The 26,304-nt window shown below is 38.5% G+C and overlaps 1 long non-coding RNA gene across 4 annotated transcripts; it reads left to right on the top strand.

Annotated features, from left to right (window-relative positions):
• Window positions 1-772: 772 nt before the first annotated feature.
• Window positions 773-25,775, top strand: LOC120102315 (uncharacterized). 4 transcript variants are annotated; one of them, XR_010066196.1, is made up of 5 exons: window positions 804-966; window positions 6,679-6,787; window positions 23,716-23,806; window positions 24,745-24,829; window positions 25,398-25,775. It is a non-coding gene; the product is annotated as an uncharacterized LOC120102315 (long non-coding RNA). The 4 variants fall into 4 exon arrangements; XR_010066195.1 differs by having other exon boundaries at window positions 25,395-25,775; XR_005503654.2 differs by lacking the exon at window positions 23,716-23,806 and having other exon boundaries at window positions 773-966; window positions 25,395-25,775.
• Window positions 25,776-26,304: the final 529 nt, after the last annotated feature.

The following is a 26,304-nucleotide window of genomic DNA, read 5'->3' as shown; positions in this document are numbered from 1 at the left end:
TAATTCCTTCAACTGTTTGATTGTGTTTTCCTGGAATTCTTTCAGGGTTTTTGTGTCTCCTCTCCATGGGCTTCTACTTGTTTATTTATGTTTTCCTGGAATTCTTTTAGGGATTATAATTTTCTAACATGTTTCACCGTCATTAGCAATTCCTGACAACTCTGGGAAAGTGTAAAATGAATTTGTCTTTTAGATGCTTCAATAGGAAGTCAGAAAATATCTGACTCCCCAAATTTGTGGGGTGATTATTCATGGCAGGGCTTGGCCTAAGACACATGGTATATACCAGTTTATGCACAGTGGTTCATTATCAAAGCTCCATAGTTGAGAGCAACATCAAACATTTCATTTGTGGAGTATTTTCTCTTTTACATGACTGACAACTAGGCCTAAACACTGGCTCAGTGCATGAATGTGCTGGTTACTATACCCATGGACCTGAGTTTGATCCCTGGGACCCATATGGTAGAGGGAGAGACCTGACCCCTGCAACTTGTCCACTAGCCTGTAATATTCACACACACACACACACACACACACACACACACACACACACACACACATTCCCACAGGCACGTGTCCAGGCAAATGGATACACACATGCACAGGTATATACACACACATGTATGGATGACCCATAATCAATGTGCAACCAAGAGCCTACCGGCAGCATGGATGACAACTCATGAAAGCTGTATCCCTCCGGGCAGTTCACGTAGTAGAGACTCTCCTCTTCCCAGCCATTCTTATTGCTCTATGACATCATGGAGAAGGAGGGGCCTGTGAAACCTGTGATACAGGAGCTTCTGTGATTTCTTAGGTTAGTTCAGCACCTGAGTCTGTTAAGTTTCCTATTTTTTGAGTTAATGATAGCCTCCCTCCAGAATTGAATATTTGGCTTGGTGGAGAATGCTGTACATCTACTTACTTTAAACTTAACCTTTCACTGACGTCCTACTTTACAGTGTGAGTATGCATGAGCTGAAAATCTCTGGTATTGACCTTCACTGGCTTCCTGTATCATGTTCTTATCTTAGGGCAAGAGGGGGATAAAGATACAAGAGTTTGACACAAAATTATGAATAAATACTTGATCCACTTTGCACATTATTGAAATTTACCAATTATGCTCAGTAGAACAAAACCAGAGAACCTCTCTAGTGATGACCATATTTAAAACACATAGTGAAAATGGTCCACAAGTGATACTATGTGATTTCTTTGGCTTAGCAACTGAAAGCTTAGAATAAAATAAATACCCATGAGCAAGGTCTTAGAAGTTTCTGTTGGTTTGACTGGGTCTTGAGTTTGACATGTGGTATGCTGACATTGTCAGGTAGAAGACAGACAAAAGGGGTCTGGAAAAGGGTGTCCTCAACACAACCTGAGCACTATATCTGATTGGTGCAACAGTTTACCCTTTTATGAAACCCTGACCCAGCTATTGGTTTGAAAGAATGAAATAGATATTCTTTTTAATCTTAGCTCAGTTGGGGCAAGATGCCTTCACTGATACATTGTGAGATCCCTCCATAAAATCACAAGTAGTCATGAAAGGTGAAAAGCCACTTTTTGTTTAAACCAGTTGTGTTTATGAATATTCATTTCAAGAGAGGTAAAATTCAAAATTATCTTATTCTACACTCAACATTCAGGGTAGAGAAGAAGTGACTCGGCAGAGTGGAGTACCAAAAAGCCAGGACTGCATTTGACCTGTGGATGACCGTGGCCAATCATCTCATTCTTTGAGAGTGTAGTTTTATTTCAATAAGTTGGTGTGTTTTTCAACTCTTCTCAGTGAGGATGAAAGGAACACACCCCCACACCCCCCACACACACTACATACACTGAGGCATATATATGTATATACACACACACACACACACACACACACACACACAGAGAGAGAGAGAGAGAGAGAGAGAGAGAGAGAGAGAGAGAGAGAGAGAGAGAGTATCCACAAAATACATATGGAAAAACTAATATATACATGGATGGATGACTGTGGAAAAAAGGTCAGAAGTGGAGAGTGGAGGGTGGCTTCTTAAGGATATTAAAGATTCTTCTGAATCCTACAGTTGCTGCCAGGAAAAGAAAGGAGCAGAGAGAGAGAAGAACAAAGACAAGCAGCAAGCACAGGGCCTGTAGGGCTCTGCACCAGGTCCTCTGTGTACATGACATGGCTGTTAGCTTGGTGCTTTTGTGGGACTCCTTACACTGGTATAAGCCACTATATCTCTGGCATTTCTACCTGATCTTTGGACTCTTTTACTCCTATTGGGTGGCCTTGTTCAGCCTTGATAATAAGAGATTTTTCTGTCACATTGTACCTTGTTTAGTTTGGGTTGGCTGTTCTTTCTTGGAAGCCTGCTTTTTTATGAGGGGAATGGAGTGGGAGATCTGGGAGCAGGGGAGGTTGCTGGCAGCAGAGCTGCAGTGCTGTGAGGACGTGAGGACGGGAGGGGAGATAACTGTGGTGGGAATGTATTTTATGAGAGAAGAATCTATTTTCAATTTTAAAAAGATAAGAGAACTTAATTGTATTCATTTCTTTTTAAACACAAATATCTTACTGTGTAGGTCTAGATGACCTGAAACTCATTACTTATTAGGCTGATTCCGGGATCCAGCTGTGTCTACCTCAATAGTGCTGGGATTACAGACTTGTAGTGATACTTCAATTTCCTGTTTGAAAACACTATATTCATATACGTCCATGCTGTGAAAATATACCATATTTGACTTTGGGCTGGAAGACTTGATTTTGTCACAGGGATGTTACCAAGCCTAATAGTCTCATCTGTCACTAAAATTTCTCATGGCTTTAAATAATGTTTCATAATGTCTCAACTCCATAACGTACCATTAAAGCTATTAAAATATGAAGGCAGAATGGTATCATTAATTGTATTTTCAGCTTCAGTTAGAGTGAGTTTATCTGTCGAGTCAAATATAGCTTTTCATTGCTCAACAGATTAAGAGTACAAGGCATGGGGCTGGACAGATGCTAGGGGGATGAGAGTACTATCTATTCTCATGCAGCTTCCACATGAGGTCTGGAGAATGCGTGCTGATGCTACCAACTACTGATAACCCCAGTTCCCCAGGATCTGATGTTCTCTTCTGGCCTTTGTCCTCAGGGCATGTATATAAACACATGCAGGTAAAATACATCAATCAATCAATTGATCAATCAATAAAGTCTTTTAAAAATATCCACAATCAATGGCCTAACGAGGAACTAAACCATAGCCACCTTGAAAAAAAATCAACTGATGTTGAACAGGACCACACCTAGCTTATGCAAGGTTGACAATCAAATTCGAGACTTCCTGTGTGCTATGGAAATACTTTATCAGGGCACACCAATACCTGGCTGTAAATTCGTACATTCTCTTCCTCTTACACTGCACACATATTGAACATGTAGGAAAACATCAGGGGGAAATTATGTATCTATAAGTTAATTTAATATTAAATAATTTTGCATCATAAAAAGGTATAATGGATATGATGTACCTATAAAATAAGCATGCTAATATTTTCATGAAAAATTGCCTTATGTTGTATGACCCTTCAAAGAGTTGTATAGTTAAAGTTAGGTTTAAGCAAAAACAAAGCATCTTTAAGTGTAGCCTAAAAATTATAAACAGTATAGTGTCAAAAAATTATAAACAGAAGTAACTTTGTGTTATAAAGATTTTAATGAAAACAAATCAGATTATCTAAAGGAAATTAGACTACCTCTTGCCAAGTTTTATAGACACGAATAAATATAAACCTGTAGTATGTTAAGAAATAACTAAACCTACTAGATATCATGGAAATAGAACTAATTGGTTATTATTTCTGAGTTAACTGGACATAAAATTGTAATTTTCATTTATTTCTCCTTTTTTGTTTTAACACGGCAGAACATGCAGAAATAATTTACTTTTCATTGTTCAATTAAATTAGGGTTGAGTATTTTTACAATAATTCATTTTTTGAGGCCATCCAAAAATGAATCACCCCAGCAATGAATAAAATGTAAAATGTTAACTTTCCAGAGTCTAAAAAGTAATTTACCTGTCTAAATGCCCTCCAGCTGATAGGATGATGGAAATAACATCACTGTCAGCTTCTTACAGCATCTCTATAAGCTAAGTGCTCTGTTTGCCTCTTTATATTCCTCTTCACGTAGCGCACTCTGAGTACACCCCAGCATGTTTGTTTGTTTGTTTATTTGTTTTAATCATCGTTTTAGGGACTGGAGAAATGGCTCAGCTACAGAGTGCTTGCTGCTCTTTCAGAAGCTGGATTCAATTCTCTATGTGTATGCTGGGTGACATGTAACTATTTTATTACTCCATAGATGATGCTACAAGTCCTTCTCCGCTCCAAGTGTGTCAGGCACACACTTAATACACATTCATGCATATAGTTGCTTGCACAAAATCAAGACAGATTAATGATTAAAAGCCCATGCAGTTGACGTATCACACTATGTCTGGTTGCCATGGAATAGGGTAGGTACTCATGTGACCTGCCACGCCTCCCAGCCTTTCCCAGCCAATAATGTCATTATCTCACCACTTTCCAAACACATGCCAACCCCTCTGCTACCTGCAGACTCAGCCATGTCCTGCTTTGTTTGTATAACGATTGATGGTGTTAAATGGAACTGTATCGAAAGTCTTGTTAACAACAAGATATATTTAATCTATTACTTTTCCTTGATCTCAGAAGTCAGTCTGACATATAAGGAAATTAGATTAATCTGACATGATTCATTCTTTATAGAGTCTTGTTTATTACTCCCCAGTATGAGCTAGCCGGCGCTCATCGACTGTAGCCAATTGATTTTAGATGATAAAGCTGATCTCCTTTTTCTTCCTTTCTTTAAAATTTCACTAAGATATGCTAATACTCTTTAATGCCTATTGTGGTTTGCAGAATGGATACTACACTGCACTACATTATTAAGAACTCTTCTAATTTAGCTTCTTCATTCTCTCTAACTTTGAAAGTTTTCACACATTCATCAAATTAATATCTTCTTTGGAGGTGCTATTGGTAAATTGGGGTAAAGAGAGCAGAACAAATAAAAATCAAGTCTCAGTTTTCCACCCATTAATTATTGTCATTCTGACTAAAATGTAACATTGTTTTTCTTTTTTTAATTCTGCTTTAGTGATGCTTTTATAATAAAAGCATATATGTATGTACATATACACATATGTGATATATATATATATATATATATATATATATATATAATCATTTGAATGTTGGCATGGCATTTGATTCCTTGGGTTTTTTTTTCTGAAAAGACCGTGAGACTTACATTTTGGATTCCAGACTCAGTGTGGAAAGTAGTTTATTCTGAAATGCTGAGTTTGGTCCCTAGGATGCAGGGGAAGCAAGGGAGACTCGATCCTCCTATATTGTCCGGAGCTTCCTGAACATGTGCACATAAGCACCTGCAAACGCAAACAAGCACACATACTCACCACAGACATACACACAGCATACATACACGCAAGCACACACACTCATGTGCGTGTGCGTGTGCGTGTGTGTGTGCGTGCATGCATGTGTGTGTGTGAGAGAGAGAATGTGTGTGTGTGTGTGTGTGTGTGTGTAGGCACACAAATAAATAGCTGTAATACACACAAATAAATAGCTGTAATATTTTGTGAGTCTCAATTTCACATTCTTTCCCGTGATAAATATATGTGGCAGTTCCTTTGCCTTCAAGAACTTATAATCTTATTACTAAAGGTAAAATTGGTAGTTTAAAGTTATAGTCACATTTAATCAAGCATTATTAAGAAGGTCTGAATAAGTTGGTAGAAATCCCTAAGTGCTTGAAATTTTATTGAATTACATATGATGGGTCACAAATTCCTGTTTCCTCACTTTGAAGGTGGGAGTTAGGACATGAACTTTGTTTTTAGGGCAAGCTATGTTGAATCATTTCAATTATTTTATATTTATTTTATTTTTGGTAACCTGACTATTTTTAAAGAAGTTTACTCAGTAAAGTAGCACTCTGATATTTGTGGCCCTCTTAGTCATTTTAGTCTCCTGTGGCCTATTGTAAGATCAGATTTTTTTTTAACACAGTGAATAGCTTTTGCCACCATTTTTACTCAGACACTTTGTATATAACTATTATTTGACAGGAGAAAGTTTCTCTCCAGCCTTTCCAGATGTTGAACATTCGCAGAACCAACATGTATGGGAAGAAGAATGGGTGACCTCAGATGGCTGTCAACAAAATCCATCCATATAGAAGCCAGCCATTCACAAGAGTCATTGTGTCTCATAAGCAGACCACAGTGGTGTGTGCACAGAGCCAAGAGGCTGGAGGACTATCTGATGTTCTATCAATGTCCACAAACAAATATTCATGGTCCAGTTTTCATCTTGCCTGTAGATAATTCCCTTCTACGCTATATACAGGTTTCAGTCCGTTAGTCAGTATTCTTGAGAATCTCCTAACTTCGCTGCAAGTAAAAATTCCTAAATCTGGGAAACAATCTAAGCTGGGAGGGTTTGAGTCAGCTCTACACTTTTCTTTCTTTATTTACTAAAAGTTCTACATTTCTTATTTAATTTTCTAATAGTATCTAAGTATAAAACTTATAGTCTTCCATTTGTCAAAGAAATTGTATTTTTATGTCTTTTTGACAGATTTATTTTTTATGTGTATGAATGCTTGGCTGCATGTATTTATGTGCACCGGGTCTGCGGTGCTCCTCGAGGTCAGAGGAGGACATCAGGACCTCTGGAACAGAAACAGGTAACTGTGTGACGTCTTGTGGGTTTGAGGAACTGAATGCAGCTCTGCGGTAAGAGAGAATCGAGTGCTCCTAACCATGGAGTTACCGCTTCAACTTCTCTGCTACGGTCATGTCTTTTCTTTTCTTTTCTTTCTTTCTTTCTTTTTTTTTTATTAACTTGAGTATTTCTTATATACATTTCGAGTATTATTCCCTTTCCCGTTTCCGGGCAAACATCCCCCTCCCCCTCCCCTTCTTTATGGGTGTTCCCCTCCCAATCCTCCCCCCATTGCCGCCCTCCTCCCAACAATCTAGTTCACTGGGGGTTCAGTCTTAGCAGGACCCAGGGCTTCCCCTTCCACTGGTGCTCTTACTAGGATATTCACTGCTACCTATGAGGTCAGAGTCCAGAGTCAGTCCATGTATAGTCTTTAGGTAGTGGCTTAGTCCCTGGAAGCTCTGGTTGCTTGGCATTGTTGTACATATGGGGTCTCGAGCCCCTTCAAGCTCTTCCAGTTCTTTCTCTGATTCCTTCAACGGGGGTCCTATTCTCAGTTCAGTGGTTTGCTGCTGGCATTCGCCTCTGTGTTTGCTGTATTCTGGCTGTATCTCTCAGGAGCGATCTACATCCGGCTCCTGTTGGCCTGCACTTCTTTGCTTCATCCATCTTGTCTAATTGGATGGCTGTATATGTATGGGCCACATGTGGGACAGGCTCTGAATGGGTGTTCCTTCTGTGTCTGTTTTAATCTTTGCCTCTCTATTCCCTGCCAAGGGTATTCTTGTTTCCCTTTTAAAGAAGGAGTGAAGCATTCACATTTTGATCATGTGTCTTGAGTTTCATTTGTTCTAGGCATCTAGGGTAATTCAAGTATTTGGGCTAATAGCCACTTATCAATGAGTGCATACCATGTGTGTTTTTCTGTGGTTGGGTTACCTCATTCAGGATGATATTTTCCAGTTCCAACCATTTGCCTACGAATTTCATAAAGTCATTGTTTTTGATAGCTGAGTAATATTCCATTGTGTAGATGTACCACATTTTCTGTATCCATTCTTCTGTTGAAGGGCATCTGGGTTCTTTCCAGCTTCTGGCTATTATAAATAAGGCTGCTATGAACAGAGTGGAGCACGTGTCTTTTTTATATGTTGGGGCATCTTTTGGGTATATGCCCAAGAGAGGTATAGCTGGATCCTCAGGCAGCTCAATGTCCAATTTTCTGAGGAACCTCCAGACTGCTTTCCAGAATGGTTGTACCAGTCTGCAATCCCACCAACAATGGAGGAGTGTTCCTCTTTCTCCTCATCCTCGCCAGCATCTGCTGTCACCTGAGTTTTTGATCTTAGCCATTCTCACTGGTGTGAGGTGAAATCTCAGGGTTGTTTTGATTTGCATTTCCCTTATGACTAAAGATGTTGAACATTTCTTTAGGTGTTTCTCAGCCATTCGGCATTCCTCAGCTGTGAATTCTTTGTTTAGCTCTGAACCCCATTTTTTTATTAACTTGAGTATTTCTTATATACATTTCGAGTGTTATTCCCTTTCCCGGTTTCCGGGCAAACATCCCCCTCCCCCCTCCTCTTCCTTATGGGTGTTCCCCTCCCCACCCTCCCCCCATTGCTGCCCTCCGCCCAACAGTCTAGTTCACTGGGGGTTCAGTCTTAGCAGGACCCAGGGCCTAGTAAGGTGCTCTTACTAGGATATTCATTGCTACCTATGAGGTCAGAGTCCAGGGTCAGTCCATGTATAGTCTTTAGGTAGTGGCTTAGTCCCTGGAAGCTCTGGTTGCTTGGCATTGTTGTACATATGGGGTCTCGAGCCCCTTCAAGCTCTTCCATGAACCCCATTTTTTAATAAGGTTATTTGTCTCCCTGCGGTCTAACTTCTTGAGTTCTTTGTATATTTTGGATATAAGGCCTCTATCTGTTGTAGGATTGGTAAAGATCTTTTCCCAATCTGTTGGTTGCCGTTTTGTCCTAACCACAGTGTCCTTTGCCTTACAGAAGTTTTGCAGTTTTATGAGATCCCATTTGTTGATTCTTGATCTTAGAGCATAAGCCATTGGTGTTTTGTTTAGGAAATTTTTTTCCAGTGCCCATGTGTTCGAGATGCTGCCCTCGTTTTTCTTCTATTAGTTTGAGTGTATCTGGTTTGATGTGGAGGTCCTTGATACACTTGGACTTAAGCTTTGTACAGGGTGATAAGCATGGATCGATCTGCATTCTTCTACATGTTGACCTCTAGTTGAACCAGCACCATTTGTTGAAAATGCTATCTTTTTTCCATTTGATGGTTTTGGCTCCTTTGTCAAAAACCAAGTGACCATAGGTGTGTGGGTTCATTTCTGGGTCTTCAATTCTGTTCCATTGGTCTATCTGTCTGTCTCTGTACCAATACCATGCAGTTTTTATCACTATTGCTCTGTAATACTGCTTGAGTTCAGGGATAGTGATTCCTCCTGAAGTCCTTTCATTGTTGAGGATAGTTTTAGCTATCCTGGGTTTTTTGTTATTCCAGATGAATTTGCAAATTGTTCTGTCTAACTCTTTGAAGAATTGGGTTGGTATTTTGATGGGGATTGCATTGAATCTGTAGATCGCTTTTGGTAAAGTGGCCATTTTTTCTATATTAATCCTGCCAATCCATGAGCATGGGAGATCTTTCCATCTTCTGAGGTCTTCTTCAATTTCTTTCTTCAGAGTCTTGAAGTTCTTATTGTACAGATCTTTTACTTGCTTGGTTAAAGTCACACCGAGGTACTTTATATTATTTGGGTCTATTATGAAGGGTGTCATTTCCCTAATTTCTTTCTCAGCTTGTTTCTCTTTTGTGTAGAGGAAGGCTACTGATTTATTTGAGTTAATTTTATACCCAGCCACTTTGCTGAAGTTGTCTATCAGCTTTAGTAGTTCTCTGGTGGAACTTTTGGGATCACTTAAATATACTATCATATCATCTGCAAAAAGTGATATTTTGACTTCTTCTTTTCCGATCTGTATCCCCTTGACCTCCTTTTGTTGTCTGATTGCTCTGGCTAGAACTTCAAGAACTATATTGAATAAGTAGGGAGAGAGTGGGCAGCATTGTCTAGTCCCTGATTTTAGTGGGATTGCTTCAAGTTTCTCTCCATTTAGTTTAATGTTAGCTAGTGGTTTGCTGTATATGGCTTTTACTATGTTTAGGTATTGGCCTTGAATATAGTTCTTCTCTATACCTCGTAAATGCTGTGATGTCTGCTTCTGAGATATCAGTGGTTCTTAGCGGCTGTTTCCATTCTTCTGACGCTTAAGCTTTATTTCCATGTGTTACCAATGGAAATCCAGTGTAATAGACATCACAGCCTTATACATTCACTTTCTACCTTAGTGGACAGTGACTTTTCAATAATCTAAAATATTCACATAATCACATGAAGTTACAGCAGCAGAGAGAGAGGGAGATTTGGTAACAAATACCTTAGCTCAAAAACTCCAGAAACTTTCAAGCACTCAGATGATTAGTTACAGATCTTTCTTCCCATTTGTTGCTGGAGGCAGAATGCACAAGGTACACTCATTATATCCAGAGTAAAGCATCCAGGCACACTGAAAACCCACCAACTGTGTGGTTTTATTATTATATTAATGTCTAGTACCATAAATCATTAAGATAACATGATCATGTTCTCCAAGCAACAGAATCCTAATAAAGAGCTAATATAAATAAAACTTTATTTCTTGAATATTGTCTTGTTATTACTCCAAAAGAAGCATGGAATCATTAGGTTTATTTTGTTTAAAAAATTTATATTTATTTTCACCAATTGAGTTTGTTTGTGTGTGACTGTATGTGTGTGTGTGTGTATGTGTTTGTATATTTTATTTTGAACAGAGGTATCATATTAAGATTTATAGAAAAAATGGACTAGAATTCATAAACTACATGCTCTATTTATTTGGGATATTAAATTTTATTTTATTATTTATTTATGTGTCTCTGTGTGTACATGTATGTGCACATATATGCAGGTGTTCATGGAATTCAGAAGGATGTCTGATCCCCTGGAGCTAAAGTTATAGGTGTTTGTGAGCCATGTAACATGGGTTTAGAGAAATAAACTTGCTCCAGTTGTCTGTAAAAAGACAGAGAAAAGGGAAAGCTCGAGGTGCTGAACCATCTCTCTAGCCCCATGTTCACTATTCCTTTAAGATTTGAATCACATCATCTAATTAGTGTGCATATCTTAATATGGATATAATTTTTTGACTTTATTTATTGCATAGTTAATGTATATACATTTTAAATGCTATCCCCTCTCCCCATTCCCCCATCTCCCATCCTCCCTCCCCCTGCTTCTATGAGGGTGCTCCTTCACCCACACAACCATTCCCACCTCAGCACCGTGGCATTCCCCTAAACTGGGGAAATGAGCCTTCACAGAGCTTCCTCATATTGGTGTTAGACAATACCAGACTCTGCTACATATGGGGCTGGAGGCAGATATCCCCCCATGTGTACTCTTTAGTTAGTGGTTTAGTCTCTCAGAGCTCTGGGGGTTCTGGTTGGTTGATATTGTTGTTCTTCCTATGGGGTTGCAAACCCCTTCCACTCCTTCAGTCCTTTCTCTAATTCCTCCATTGGGGTCCCCATGCTCAGTCTGCTGGTTAGCTTCAAGCATCTTAGTCTGTAACAGTAAGGCTCTGGCAGAGCCTCTCAGGAGGGTTCCCTATCAGGTTCCTGTCAGCAAGAACTTCTTGGCTTCAGCAATAGTGACTGGGTTTGGTGGCTTAATATGGGATAGATCCCCAGGTGGTACAGTCTCAGGATAGCCTTTCCTTCAGTCTCTGCTCCACTCATTGTCCCTGTATTTCTTCTGCCTGAGGGTATTTTCTTCACCCTTCTAAGGACTGAAGAATTCCCATATTTGTCTTCCTTATTTTTGAGCTTTATATGGTCTATAAATTGTATCTTGAGTAGTCCAAGATTTGGGGGTAATATCTACTTATCAGTGAGTGCATTCCGTGTGTGTTCTTTTGTGACTGGGTTACCTCACTCAGGAAGATATTTTCTAGTTACATCCATTTGCCTAATAATTTCATGAAGTTGTTGTTTTTAATAGCTGAGTAGTACTCTATTGTGTAAATGTACCACATTTTCTGTATGCATTCCTTTGTTGAAGGACATCTGGGTTCTTTCTATCTTCTGGATATTATGAATAGAGCTGCTATGAACATAGAGAAGCATGTGTCCTTGTTTTATGTTGGAACATCTTTGGGGTATATGCCCAAGAGAGGTATAGCTGGGTCCTCAGGTAGTACTATGTCCTATTTTCTGAGGAACCACCAGCCCGATTTCCAGAATGGTTGTACCAGGTTGCAATCCCACCAAAAGTGGAGTAGTATTCCTCTTTCTGCACATCCTAGCCAGCATCTGCTGTCACCTTAGTTTTTTTCCTTATTTTAATTTTGTTTTATCTTTGATTATTGTTAGCATATTGTTCCTTATTGTTTCTTCTTTCTTTTTTATTGGATTTTTAAATTTACATTTCAAATGTTAAACCCTTTCCTGGTTTCCCATTCATGAGTCCCTTATTCCATTCCCCCTCCCCCTTCTTTTGTGAGGGTGTTCACCCTCCCCCACAACCCACCCCTTCCCACATCCCTGCCCTGACATTCCCCTACACCTGGGTGTCCAGCCTTGGCAGGACCAAGGGCTTCTCTTCCCACTGGTGCCCAAAAAGGCCATCTTCTGCTACATATGTAGCTGGAGCCAGGGGTCTGTCTGTGTGTAGTCTTTGGGTAGTGGTTACGTTTCTGGGAGCTTTGGTTGGTTGGTATTGTTGTTATTATGGGGTTGCAAGCCCCTTCAGCTCCCTCCTTCAATCCTTTCTATAATTCCTCTAAAGGGGATCCCATTCTCAGTCCAATGGTTTGCTGCTAACATTCGCCTCTTTATTTGACATGCTCTGGCTGAGCCTCTCAAGAGACAGCTAGATCAGGCTCCTGTCAGTACGCACTTCTTAGCTTCATCAATATAATCTAGTTTTGGTGACTGTATATAAATGGGCTGTATACCCATCTGGGATAGGCTCTGAATGGTCGTTTCTTCAGTCTCTGCTCTACATTTTGTCTCCATATCTCCTCCTATGAATATTTTTGTTCCCCCTTTTAAGAAGGACTGAAGAAGTCATACTTTGGTAGTCTTCTTCTTGAGGTTCATGTGGTCTGTGGATTTTATCTTGGGTAATTTGAACTTTTGGGCTAATATCCACTTATCAGTGAGTGCATATCATGTGTGTTCTTTTGTGATTGGGTTATCTCACTCAGGATAACTTTGAGTTCCTTTCATTTGCCTATGAATTTCATGAAGTCATTGTTTTTGAGAGTTGGATAGTATTCCATTGTGTATATGTACCATACTTTCTGTATTCGTTCCTCTGTTGAAGAGCATCTGGGTTCGTTCAAGCTTCTGGCTATTATAAATAAGGCTGCTATGAACATAGTGGAGCATGTGTCCTTGTATGTTAGAACATCATTTTGGTATATGCCCAAGAGAGGTATAGCTGGGTCCTTAGGTAGTGCAATGTCTAATTTTCTGAGGAACCTCCAGACTGATTTCCAGAGTGGTTGTACCAGTTTACAATCCCACCAAAAAATGGAGGAGTGTTCCTCTTACTCCACATCCTAGCCAGCATCTGTAGTCACCTGAGTTTTTGATGTTAGCCATTTTGACTGGTATGAGGTAGAATTTCAGGGTTGTTTTGATTTGCATTTCCCTGTTGACTAATGGTGTTGAACATTTTTTTAGATACTTCTCATCCATTCACTATTCCTCAATGAGAATTTTTGTTTAGCTCTCTACCCCATTTTTTAATAGAGCTATTTGGCTCTCTGATGTCTCTCTTCTTGATTCTTTATATATTTTGGATGTTAGCCCTCTATTGGATCTAGGATCGGTAAAGATCTTTTCTCAATCTCTTTGTTGCTATTTTGTCTTAATGACAGTGTCCTTTACCGTATAGAAGCTTTGCAATTTTATGATGTCTCAATTGTCGATTCTTGATCTTAGAGCATAAGCCATTGGTGTTTTGTTCAGGAACTTTTCCCCAGTGCCATCTGTTTGAAGCTCTTCCCCACTTTTCCTTGTATTAGTTTGTGTGTATCTGGTTTGATGTGAAGGTCCTTGATCCACTTGGACTTAAGTTTTGTACAGGGGTTATAAATGGGTTTATTTGCATTTTTCTACATGCTGACCTCCTGTTGAACCAGCACTATGTGTTGAAGATGTTTTCTTTTTTCCACTGGATGGTTTTAGCTTCTTTGTCAAAGATCAAGTGATCATAGGTGTGTTGGTTCATTTCTGGGTCTGGTGAACAATTGTTCAATCTGTCTGTCTCTGAACCAAGAACATGCAGTTTTTATAAGGATTGCTCTGTAATACCGACTGTGGCCAAGGATAGTGATTCCCCCAGAAGTTCTTTTATCGTTGAGAATAGTTTTCACTATCCCAGGTTTTTTTGTTTTGTTTATTTCTTTGTTTGTTTGTTTTGTTGTTGTTATTCCAAATGAATTTGTAAATTCATTTCTAACTCTGTGAAGAATTGAGTTGGAGTTTTGATTGAGATTGCATTGAATCTCTAGATTGTTTTGGCAAGATGGCCATTTTTATTATATTAATCCTGCCAATCCATGAGATCTTTTCATTTGCTGAGACCTCCTTCGATTACTTTCTTCAGAGACTTGTAGTTCTTGTCATACAGATCTTTCACTTCCTTGGTTAGAGTCATACCAAGGAATTTTTTTATTCTTTTTAACTATTGTGAAGCGTGTCATTTTCTTAATTTGTTTCTCAGCTTGTTCATCCTTTGAGTAGCAGAGGCTGATTTGTTTGAGTTAATTTTATATCCAGCCACTTAGCTAAAATTGTTTATCAGGTTTAGGAGTTCTGGAGTAGCCATTCTATTATCAAATAAAATTGACTTTCAACCAAAAGTTATCAAAGAAGATAAGGAAGTACACTTCATACTCATCAAAGGAAAAACTGCCAAGATAAACTCTCAATTCTTAATATCTATGCTCCAAATGCAAGGACACCTACATTCATTAAAAAATTTACTAAAGTTCAAAACACACATTGCATCTCACACAGGAATAGTGGGAGACTTCAACACCCCACTCTCAGCAATGGAAAGATCATGGAAACAGAAACTAAACAGTGACATGGTGAAACTACCAGAAGTTATGAACCAAATGGATTTTACAGATATCTATAGAACATTTCACACTAAAATAAAAGAATATATTTTTTTTCTCAGCACCTCATGGTGCCTTCCTCAAAATTGACCATATAATTGGTCACAAAACAGTCTTCAACAGATACAAGAAGATTGAAATAGTCCCATGCCTCCTATCTGGTCACACTGGACTAAGGCTGGTCTTCAATAACAATAAAAACAATAGACAACCCACATATACATGGAAGTTGAATAATGTTCTACTCAATGATAACTTGGTGAATGACAAAAGAAAGAAAGAAAGGAAGGAAGAAAGAAAGAAAGGAAGAAAGAAAGAAAGAAAGAAAGGGAGAAAGAAAGGAAGGAAGAAATTAAAGAATTTTTTGAATTTAATAAAAATGAAGTCTCAGCATACCCAAACTTATGGGATACAATGAAAACAGTGCTAAGAGGAAATCTCATAGATCTGAGTGCCTCCAAAAAGAAACTGAAGAGAGCATACATTAACAGCTTGACAGCACATCTGAAGGCTACAGATTAAAAAGAAGCAAATACACCCAAAAGGAGTAGACTGCAGGAAACGAACAAAATCAATACTGAAATTAGTCAAGTAGAAACAAAAAGAACTATACAAAGGATCAACAAAACCAGGAGCTGTTCTTTGAAAAAAATCAACAAGATAGATAAGCCCGCACCCAGACTAACCAGAGGGCACAGAGTCAGTATCCAAATTAACAAAATCAGAAATGAAAAGAAAGACATACAACAGGAACTAAGGAAATTTAAAAAAATTATGAGATCCTATTACAAAACCCTATACTCTACAAAACTGGAAAATCTGGATGAGATGGACAATTTTTTAGACAGATACCAGGTACCAAAGTTAAATCAGGATCAGATAAACCATCTAAATAGTCAGTCTCATAATCCCTAAAGAAATATAAGCAGTCATTAAAAGGCTCCCAATCAAAAGAATTCCAGGACCAGATGGGTTTAGTACAGAATTCTATCAGACTTTCAAAGAAGATCCAATGCCAATACTCTTCAAACTGTTCCACAAAATAGAAACAGAAAGAACACTACCAAATTCATGTGTATGTTTTATAATGTTTTGGTACCTAACACCAGAGGCCAGAAGATCATTTGGAGCTGGAGTCAAAGGTAAACAGGTTGTAAGTCTCCAGATGTTGGTGATAGAAACTGAACTTGAGACATCTCAAAGAGCAGCCCTTACTCTTTACTATTAACCTTGAGAGATTTCTCCATCACTATGTTTATTTTATAACACTCCTCCCCTCCCCCAAAAACCAAGACAACTTTTAGAAAACCCCTTGTTGCTTGTCTCTTGAGATGGAAGGGTAGAATGCTGTATTAGATAATTTTTTTGGATTCCACTCCTTCCTGGCATCTAGAGTATTTTTATTTAAGTTGTCTTCTATATATCCATTTTTTACAACTATTTAAAGTTTGTATTGTCTTCTCAATGTAATGATTGAAATTTTAAGGAACTTTATGCATTTTCCCCATTGGGCTTCTTAGTGCTAAATGACTTTCTCTTAGCTGTTAGAGGTAACAACCCAAATGGGACCTAAGTAACTCTTCAATATAATTAATCATACTTTAGCATAATTATTTAATGCTTTCCAGAGTGCGATTCAATAAAACTTGAGTGTGGCAAACAGTAAATGTGGGTGTAAATGAGCAATAGATTTTCTACTTCTTGTGTTTTGGATGATACACATTCTTAAATCCCATTTGTTAAATGCAGAGTCACCAGTCTAACGTGTTTTTTGGAAGTGATAGAAAGCCTCCTCGAGGAAGAAAGGCAGGACATTGGGGTCACGCTGTTTCAAGGAAATTGTGATTTCTTTCTTTTCTTCTCTCTTGGCTCTTTGGCTTCTATGAAGTAAACATCCTTCTCTACATGGTTTCCTGCTGCAATGTTCCATGATGACTTCCTCTTGATGCAGCAGGGATATAAAACTATAGATTGAAATTGTGAGATTGTGAAGAATTATACTTTTCTCCAGTTTAATTGACTTATCTTAACCTTGTTCATCTCAATGAGTGAAACTTGCTAATAAGTAGGTGAGAGAATTAAGAATTAATATGTGAAATGGAAGGGCTAAAGAGAGTTCAGCCAAGTCAGAAAAATCTGAATTTGATCCTCATAACCTAAGAAAAAGAGCATCACATCCAGAAAACTCATACTTATAACCCCAGCCCTGGGGAGGCAGAGATAGGAAAGTCCTTGAGGCTCACTGGCTAGCCTGTCAGCCATGTAAGTTTTATGTCTCCATCTGACTACACCAGATGTTATCCTCTGACCTTAAATTGGTATTACACACCACACACACATACCCACACACTTAGATGCACACACATACGTGCATGCACACACACACACACACACACACACCCTTGCTTAACTTCAAGCAGCTGTACATATGTACACACCCAACAATGATAAGAGTAGAGGAGAAACACAAACCTTAGCTAGAATATATTAGTATTTATTTAACAGGGTTCCTAATATTTCTTTCACTGGACAAACAGAAAGATAATATTAATAGATAAGTAGACATGCAAATATATTTATCTTTTCTAATATTTTAGTCAAATTCAATAATATTTATTAGGAGAATGTGAACTTAAGGTGAAACACAGACATTTTGCTGGACTTCCATATGACAGTTTTTGGCAGAGAATATTAACTTGAAAATTGCTTGGAAGTGAGGAATCCTGGGATGCTCCAAAGACTTGAGTCATGTTGTCTAGAAATCATAACAAAGTTTATCATGGTTTCCATTAATCTTAACATCTCCAGCTATTCCAATATGGACTTTTTATTACAATCCAACAGAAAACTACCATGTCATATTTTCTTTCCCTTTCAATTCTCTGACCTACATTTTCTACTTTTTACATGTTCTAGAAAGATACTGTCTACTTATCTGGTCTTCTTGCTGTCATTCAAGTAACCCCCTTTCTGCAGACTTCATTCCTTCATTATGTACTTCCTAAGGTCTACCTTGTACAATATATTTATCACACAATAAATGCTCAATTATCACTTTGCCTTTTGTCTTTCCCACCCAGAGTTGCAAATTGTACTACAGATTTATTTTCTTACCTTTTAAGCTGACCTTTACTTTGTTTATTGTGGTTACTTTGTATATTGATACCATAGATGAGAAGGACCATGATAAGCATTTGTATCTATGGATATTCCTGAAGAATCATTAGATTCCTTTCATTCCTGTATCTCAAATAAAATATGCATGCACAGCAAAAACACAAATCATTACTATTTATTTGTTGCTCATATAAAATGCATTCCAAAGGGGAGGGAGAAAAAATGTAAGTGGAAATGATTTAAAAGCAGGTTCACTGGTAGCCAAGATACCAAGAAGATTATTTTTCTGTAGTATAAATGTGACTGATGGCCTTACTGGAATATACAATCTAAATTGTTCCCATCTGTGAGAGGTCTGTATTAATATTATTAGTAAACATTTGGAATTTATTTGATGCTTGATAAGCTAAAGCATCATAAAAATAAAACACAGGCTGATCTTCATTTTAGAAATGAATAAAAGTAATAAAAACAATGAAATATGGAAGATTCTAGGTGACATATTTTTGCATAGTTTAGAATAATTTCATCTCAGAGCGATGCTTTGGAAGAAAAGAATTCATCCACACAGAAGTGGCACCTCTATCAATAATTATTATGCCTCTTGGTTCCAATTTTAGTAACATTGATAATAAAAGAGGAATAACAACATATTTTTATTGCTGTTAACTCATTGAGTACACAGACTTTTAATGTCTCTAATTTTAACAAGTGTGATGCCGTTGATCTCTGGAAGAAAATGAGTGTGAGGATTCAGAATTTTAGTCATAAGAGTTGTAATAAAACTTAAAGGCCAAATAGTAAGTCTCAAAATAATTTCTGACATTCTAAGATTTTTAAAAATTTCCACAAAATGATGTATAAACCTAGGAAAAGGGAAAATAGTAAATTTATATTAAGAGAACTCTCCTTTTTATTTTATTTTTATTGGTTATTTTATTTATTTACTTTTCAAATGCTATCCCCTTTCCTGGTTTCCCTTCCCTCTCCCCCTGCTTCATGTCCACGTGCACACACATTTGAGGTTATTCTCAGTTTTCACCTTAATGTAGAAATTAAAGCATCTAATGAGTTCAAAAAATAGAAAAAAGAAAAAAAGAAATAATCTCCCCTTGACAGAGCTCCATTATTACTTGTCAAATGTTGTGGCCATCCCTGAAATCCTATGCACACAAGAGATAAAAATAGACTCGGCAAGTTGTATTTATATATTTGTTCATATGAACATATATGTACCAGTAACAATCACATAAAGGAGACTATCAACTTGAAAATGGGTAGCATGGGAAGGGTTGGAGTTAGAAAAGAGAGGTGTCAGTCTCTGGATGGCCTTTCCTTCAGTCTCTGGTTCACTCCTTGTCTCTGTATTTTTTCCCGAGAGTATTTTGTTCACCGTTCTAAGAAGGACTGAAGCATCCACATTTTATTCTTCCTTCTTCTTGAGCTCCATGTTGTCTGTGAGTTGTATCTTTGCTATTCCAAGATTTGGGGCTAATATCTACTGCTCAGTGAGTGCATACCATGTGTGTTCTTTTGTGACTATGTTACCTGCGTCAGGATGATATTTTCTAGTTCCATCCATTTGTCTATGAATTTCATGAAGTCATTGTTTTTAAAGCTGAGTAGTACTTCATTATGTGCCCTACTTGGCGATCCATCCCATATGCAGCCACCAAACCCAGTCACTATTGCTGTTGCCAAGAAGTGCTTGCTGACAGGAGCCTGATATGAATGTTTCCTGAGAGGATGCTTGCAGCTAACCATCAGAGTGAGCATGGGGACTCCAATACAGGAGTTAGGAAAAGGACTGAAGGAGCTGAAGGGGTTTGCAACTGCATAGGAGGAACAACAATATCAATCAACAGACACCCCAGAGCTCCTAGGGACTAAACCACCGACCAAAGAGTACATATGGAGGGACCCATGGCTCCAGTCTTATATGTAGCAGAGGATGTTACTGTCCTGTGAAGGTTTGCTTCCCCACTGTAGGGGAATGCCAGTGTGTTGAGGTGGGAGTGGGTGGGTGGGAGTGGGATCACCCTTATAGAAGCAGGGTGAGGGATGATGGGAGAGGGAGGAAAGGGATAATGTTTGAAATGTACATATATAAAATATCCAATAAAAACATATACCTTTAAAAACAGAGGTGGGAAGTGAATGAATTCTATTTCATGTAAAAATACGTTAAAACAAAAAAAAAACATTGTTCATTCATCTCTTGTTAACTACATCCACTGGGTATCAGTAATAGATCAACTAAATCACAATGACTATCATTACTATTGCTATAATGAAACATATGACCCAAAACAACATGGATAGGAAAAGATTCATTTAGCTTATACTTCCATATTGATATTTGTCATTGAAGAAATTCTGGAGAGGAACTCAAGAGGGGGGGGAATCTGGAAGCAGGAACTGATTCAGAAGCCATGAATTTGCATCTTATTAGTCTGCCTCTCATCCATTGCTCAGCCCGCTTTCTTACAGTACCTAGGACAACATGTTGGCATCACCAGAGGGCTGCTGCCCTCTAGGACTGTCAGGCCAGACCCCTACTGTCCAGCCCTATCTCCCCCTTACACACACACACACACACACACACACACACACACACACACACACACACACACACACATACACACACACACATCAGCTGCAAGCTGGCAGAGGTAAAGGCCATCCTGTCCCCTGTGTATTCCATTTCCAGGCCTGATGTCATAAAAGACTACCAGGTGAGACCCCTTCTCCTCCATTCCCTTCCTGCTGGCTTGTCCTCCCCACTCCCACTCTCTGGACAGATCAAGTATCTGTGAGCTCCATCTTGTTCCCTGTGTGCTCCCTTTCCCAGCATTCCCAGTGCACAGATCTGGCTCTGCTGTACCTCAGAGGCTGGCTGGCACAAGAGACAACCATGTGAAACCTTTTATACCCAAATTCCCTGCCTCCTGGTTGTCCTTCTCCCACTGGTCAAGCCCAGCAACTCGGAAGCTCTACCCTGTTCCCTGAGAGCTTCAGTTCTCAGCCCGCTGCCCTGCCTACATTACTGGAGGCCTGCTGATATCAGGAACTATCATGTGAGACCCCTCCTACACAATCCTCTGCCAGGTCGTTGTCCTAAACCACTCCCAATAGTGATGAATTGCAGTTATTCCTCTCCTCCATTTCCTGGCCTACAACTCTACCTGTATTACCAGAGGACTGCCAACGTCAGGAACAACCAGATGGCTAGAGGCCATCATGCGAATACTGCCAGTAAGAACAAGGGCAGTATAGTACCACCAGACACCTACTATCTTACAACTAGATACTACAACCCAGGTAATCCTAACACAGCTGAAGGACAAGAAAATAGCCTTATATCCAACCTTGTGAAGTGTTAGAGGCCTTTAAAGATGAAATGAATAAATCACTTAAAGAAACACAAGAAATATAATCAAATAAGTGAAAGAAATCAATAAAACTATTCAATACTTAAAAATGGAAAAGGAAGCAATAAAGAAATCAAGGGAATCCTGGAGATGAAAAACCCTAGGTAAGAGAATAGAAACTATAGACAAAAGCATCACCAAGAGAATAGAAGGGGTGTAAGGGATAGTCTCAGGCGTGGAAGATATTATAGAGGAAATTAATACATCAGTCAAAGAAAATCTTAGATCTAAAAGGTTTCTAACACTAAACATCCAGGAAGTTTGGGAGTCTATGGAAAGAACAAATTTAAGTATAATAGAAATTGAAGAATCCCAGCTCAAACCAAGTCAATATTTTCAACACAATCAAAGAAGAAAAAGTTTCTATCCTAAAGAGATGCCTATAAATGTATAAGAAGGCTGCAGAACACCAAATAGACTGTACCAAAGAATTGCCACATAATTATCAAAACACTAAATGTACAGAACAAAGAAAAATACTAAAAGCTTCAAGGGAAAAGGCCAAGTAATATGTGAAGGGAAACCTATAAGAAGCACAGCCTATTTCTCAACAGAAACTTTAAAAGTCAGAAGGGCTTGGACAGATGTTATGCAGACTCTAAGAAACCACAGATACCAGTTCAGACTACAATACACAGAAAACCTTTCAATCACCATAGATGGAGAAAATAAGATATTTTATGAAAAAAAAACAAATTTAAAAAATATCTTTTCACAGATCCATCCCTAAAGAGAATAGTAGAAGAAAAACTCCAAAACAAGGAATGTAACTGCACCCAAGAAATAAATGACCTCACAGTAGCAAAATCAATAGAAAGAACACACACACACACACACACACACACACACACACACACAGAGAGAGAGAGAGAGAGAGAGAGAGAGAGAGAGAGAGAGAGAGATACACATTGCTACTACAAGCATCAAAATAACAGTAATAACAATCATTGGTCATTAATGTCTCTCAATATCAGTGGACTCATTCCCCAATAAAATGACACAATCTGACAGAATGGATGTGGAATCAGGGTCCATTATTCTGCTACAGCCTGATCCTATGGAGATATTTTCTTAATTAGTGCTACCTCCTCTCATATGACTATCTATCAGGTTGACATAAAACTAGCCAGCACAGTTATTATATGCTTCACCTGTTAAAGAGTTTAATAAACTTTGTTACCCTTACACATTTTCTTAACCACTGTTCTTGAAACATTTTAGTACTTCTGATGCCCTCAGCATTTTTAGAGATGTTCACTTCTGGTTTTAGTCCTATGAGTGCTGAAATTCAATCACAGTGTCATTACTGTTTAACATTGTATCTTGGACTTAACATTTACTATTCATTATTGGAGTTAAAATAAATCACATGCATTTTAGAAATAGCTTCTGGCTAAATATAAATAGCCAACAAAACATTTATGAAGAATATATTTGAAAATCTGGGAGTGAGTTACTTGACTGCTGTTTGAAAAGCTAATATTTTCACAACAAATAATGACTTTTTTGTTTGTTAGAAGAAACCAATATAATGACATGAAATATTAAACTGATGAAATATATGCCATGGTGTAAGGTATTTTGTGCTGGTTAGAATAAACTATAATATCATCCTGAGTGAGGTAACCCAATCACAGAAAAAACACACATGGTATACACTCATTGGTAAGTGGATAATAGCCCAAATGCTTGAATTACCCTAGATGCCCAGAACACATGAAACTCAAGAAAGATGACCAAAATGCAAATGATTCACTCCTTCTTTAAAAGGAGAACAAGAATATCCTTGGGAGGGAATAGGGAGGCAAAGTTTAGAACAGAGGCAGAAGGAACACCCATTCAGAGCCTGCCCCACATGTGGCCCATACATATACAGCCACCAAACTAGATAAGATGGATGAAGCAAAGAAGTGCAGGCTGACAGGAACCAGATGTAGATCTCTCCTGAGAGACACAGCCAGAATACAGCAAATACATAGGCGAATGCTAGCAGCAAACCACTGAACTGAGAACGGGACCCCCGTTGAAGGAATCAGAGAAAGAACTTGAAGAGCTTGAAGGGGCTTGAGACCCCATATGAACAACAATGCCAAGCAACCAGAGCTTCTAGGGACAAAGCCACTACCCAAAGACTATACATGGACTGACCCTGGACTCTAACCTCATAGGTAGCAATGCATATCCTAGTAAGAGCACCAGTGGAAGGAGAAGCCCTTGGTCCTGCTAAGACTGAACTCCCAGTGAACGTGATTGTTGGGGGTAAGATGGTAATGGGGGGAGGATGGAGAGGGGAACACCCATGTAGAGGGGGAAGGGGATGGGTGAGGGGGATGTTGAACCAGAAACCAGGAAGGGGAATAATAATCGAAATGCAAAAGAAATACTCAAGTATTAAGAAATACTCAAGTTATTAAAGATGGAAAAAAAGAATATACTATAATTGTTTACTTCTTTTTAAATTTATGTTTATGTGTACATACATCTGTACATGTTTTGTGTGTGTACCAGTGTGTACAGATAAGGGTGTTGGATACCCTGAATCTGGAGTTACAGTCTGTTGTGAGCCTCCTCACATGGGTGCTAGATGCCAAGTTCAGGATCTCTGGAAGAGCAGCAAGATTTTGAACTACTGAGCAGTCTTTCCAACCTAATGTATAGCATATGTCAATGAACATATGCACATACATATATACATACATACAAGCACATCTTTCAAGAACAATAACCTATAATACAATTAATGTAATATAAAATCATAATGTATTATTGTTTATTATTATTTTGCTATTTAACACAGAATAGGCTACATGAACTCAGAAACTTCAAAGCACAGTGACCTTTATTAATCATATTCTGGCTATTTTCTCAGGTGTCGGTTTTTCTATCACTGGCCCAACTTTCAGTTTCCTTTCCTTTCCTCCTGTCTCCTGATGCTGTATGAGACCTAAAAGCTAGCGAAATATAAAGCCATGCCTGTGCTCAATGTTTAAATGACAAATAGATCAATTAATCAGGCCAGCATGAACCTGAAATGTCTAGCTCAGGCTTAAATAAGGCATGCTCTACTCACTCTTGACAAGCAAAGAAACATACTAAATTAATTAATGAAGTACAGAGAAAGGAACTAATTTATGTAGCTCTGGTGATCTATCCTCGGCAATAGTTACAAAAATCATTTTCCATGTCATTTTTCTGAGACTTCATCAAATATAAATCTCCAAAATGGAAGAAGGAGCATAAAGATGTGGTGTGCAGAAGAACATTTGTTAAAGCAGAAAACAGGTAAACAAGCCCGCTCAGAATTAACGAATCTCCTTTCTATTTAGTCTCGCTGTCTTTCAAATGCATGCCCTGACTTGTGTGTGTGTGTGTGTGTGTGTGTGCCTGTGTGTGAATGTGTCCCTGTATGTGCACGCACAGGTGCATGTGTGTGTGTGCATGTACAAATGGAGAACATCTGCAGTGGCCATGTCTTATGTATGTGCACGCACAGGTGCATGTGTGTGTGCATGTACAAATGGAGAACATCTGCAGTGGCCATGTCTTAGATTCTCCAACTTAATTTCTAAGAGAGGTCTCTAATTAACCTGCAGCACAACAAACAGCACAGGTGACCTTGTCAGAGAGCCCAGGGATTTGACTCCTGGATTTCAAGTGTGTGTGTTTTGCTGACTGAGTTGTTGCTCAGCCTCTTGTTTGTTTTGTTTTGTTTTGTTTTGTTTTGTTTTGTTTTGGTTTGGTTTGGTTTGGTTTGGTCATGAGTATATTGTACGTAGAGTGGGAAAACATCTTAGATTTTTCTTCTTCCATGAAGTTAAACATTCTTATTGGTGTTTTTCTTTCCCAGCAGGTGAAGAATTGAGCAAGATAAAATTTATAGACCAGGAGGCAGCCATGTTTCTGCTATCTCCCTTCATGCTTCTTTCCATAGAATCAGGCTTTCCAGATTAACTTCAGGGAAATTAAGCATGCTTTATTTCCTGGGAAGGATGAAGTTCCTTAACAAGCATTCCCAAGCAGAAGAGAAAACAAAGTGTAAGGAAGAAAAAACTTGAATTTACTTGTGCTTTCCTTGGAAATCTTGACTTCCTTAGGGCAAAGATATATTTCTAAGAAATCATTAAGAAAGCTGAGGCTTTTCTGAGCTTTGATTCTACCAAATATATGTTCATTTTCAGTGTTTGTTTGTACATAGTATTTAAACACAGTGAGAAATATAGAATTTGTTGCAAAATCTAAAGGATACAATTTTCTGCCTTCTGACAGATGTTTCATACTATTTCATCTTCCTATGTAGATGGACTTTTTAAAGTGGTCATTGTTTTGATGACCTGGAAAATTGAATAAAAGATCCTTCTCATGATCCCAGGATGCTGAGGTAGAGAGCTGGAACAGGAAAGGGACAAAACTGAAAATGTACTGAGTTAGAGGGGCCAAACTTAAGACGCTGATAAGGAGAACTGGGAGGGTGTACCTCAGCTGATAATACAGCTTAGTGTATGGACAGCACAAGCCATGAGATGTCTAGTCCTTGCTTGCAGCTCTTTCCAGATCATATCACTGTCTTCAGTCTGTGCCCTAGACTACGCTCCAAGCTTGGTGTGGGAAAGGGAGGTCTGGCAGACAAAGGCTTGTAATTGCTATGATCAGGTCTAGAAGTACATATTGGATCTTGGCCTGGAGTCAGACTATTTTGTTCTCTTTGTAAATGCAAAATTGGAAAACAACTCATCCTAATTAGAGAGAAAATTACATAT

This window comes from Rattus norvegicus, chromosome 4 (assembly GCF_036323735.1).
Source record: "Rattus norvegicus strain BN/NHsdMcwi chromosome 4, GRCr8, whole genome shotgun sequence".
Taxonomy (NCBI): domain Eukaryota; kingdom Metazoa; phylum Chordata; class Mammalia; order Rodentia; family Muridae; genus Rattus; species Rattus norvegicus.
Note: the sequence above shows the minus strand (reverse complement) of the source record. Positions and strands in the feature narration are given on the sequence as shown.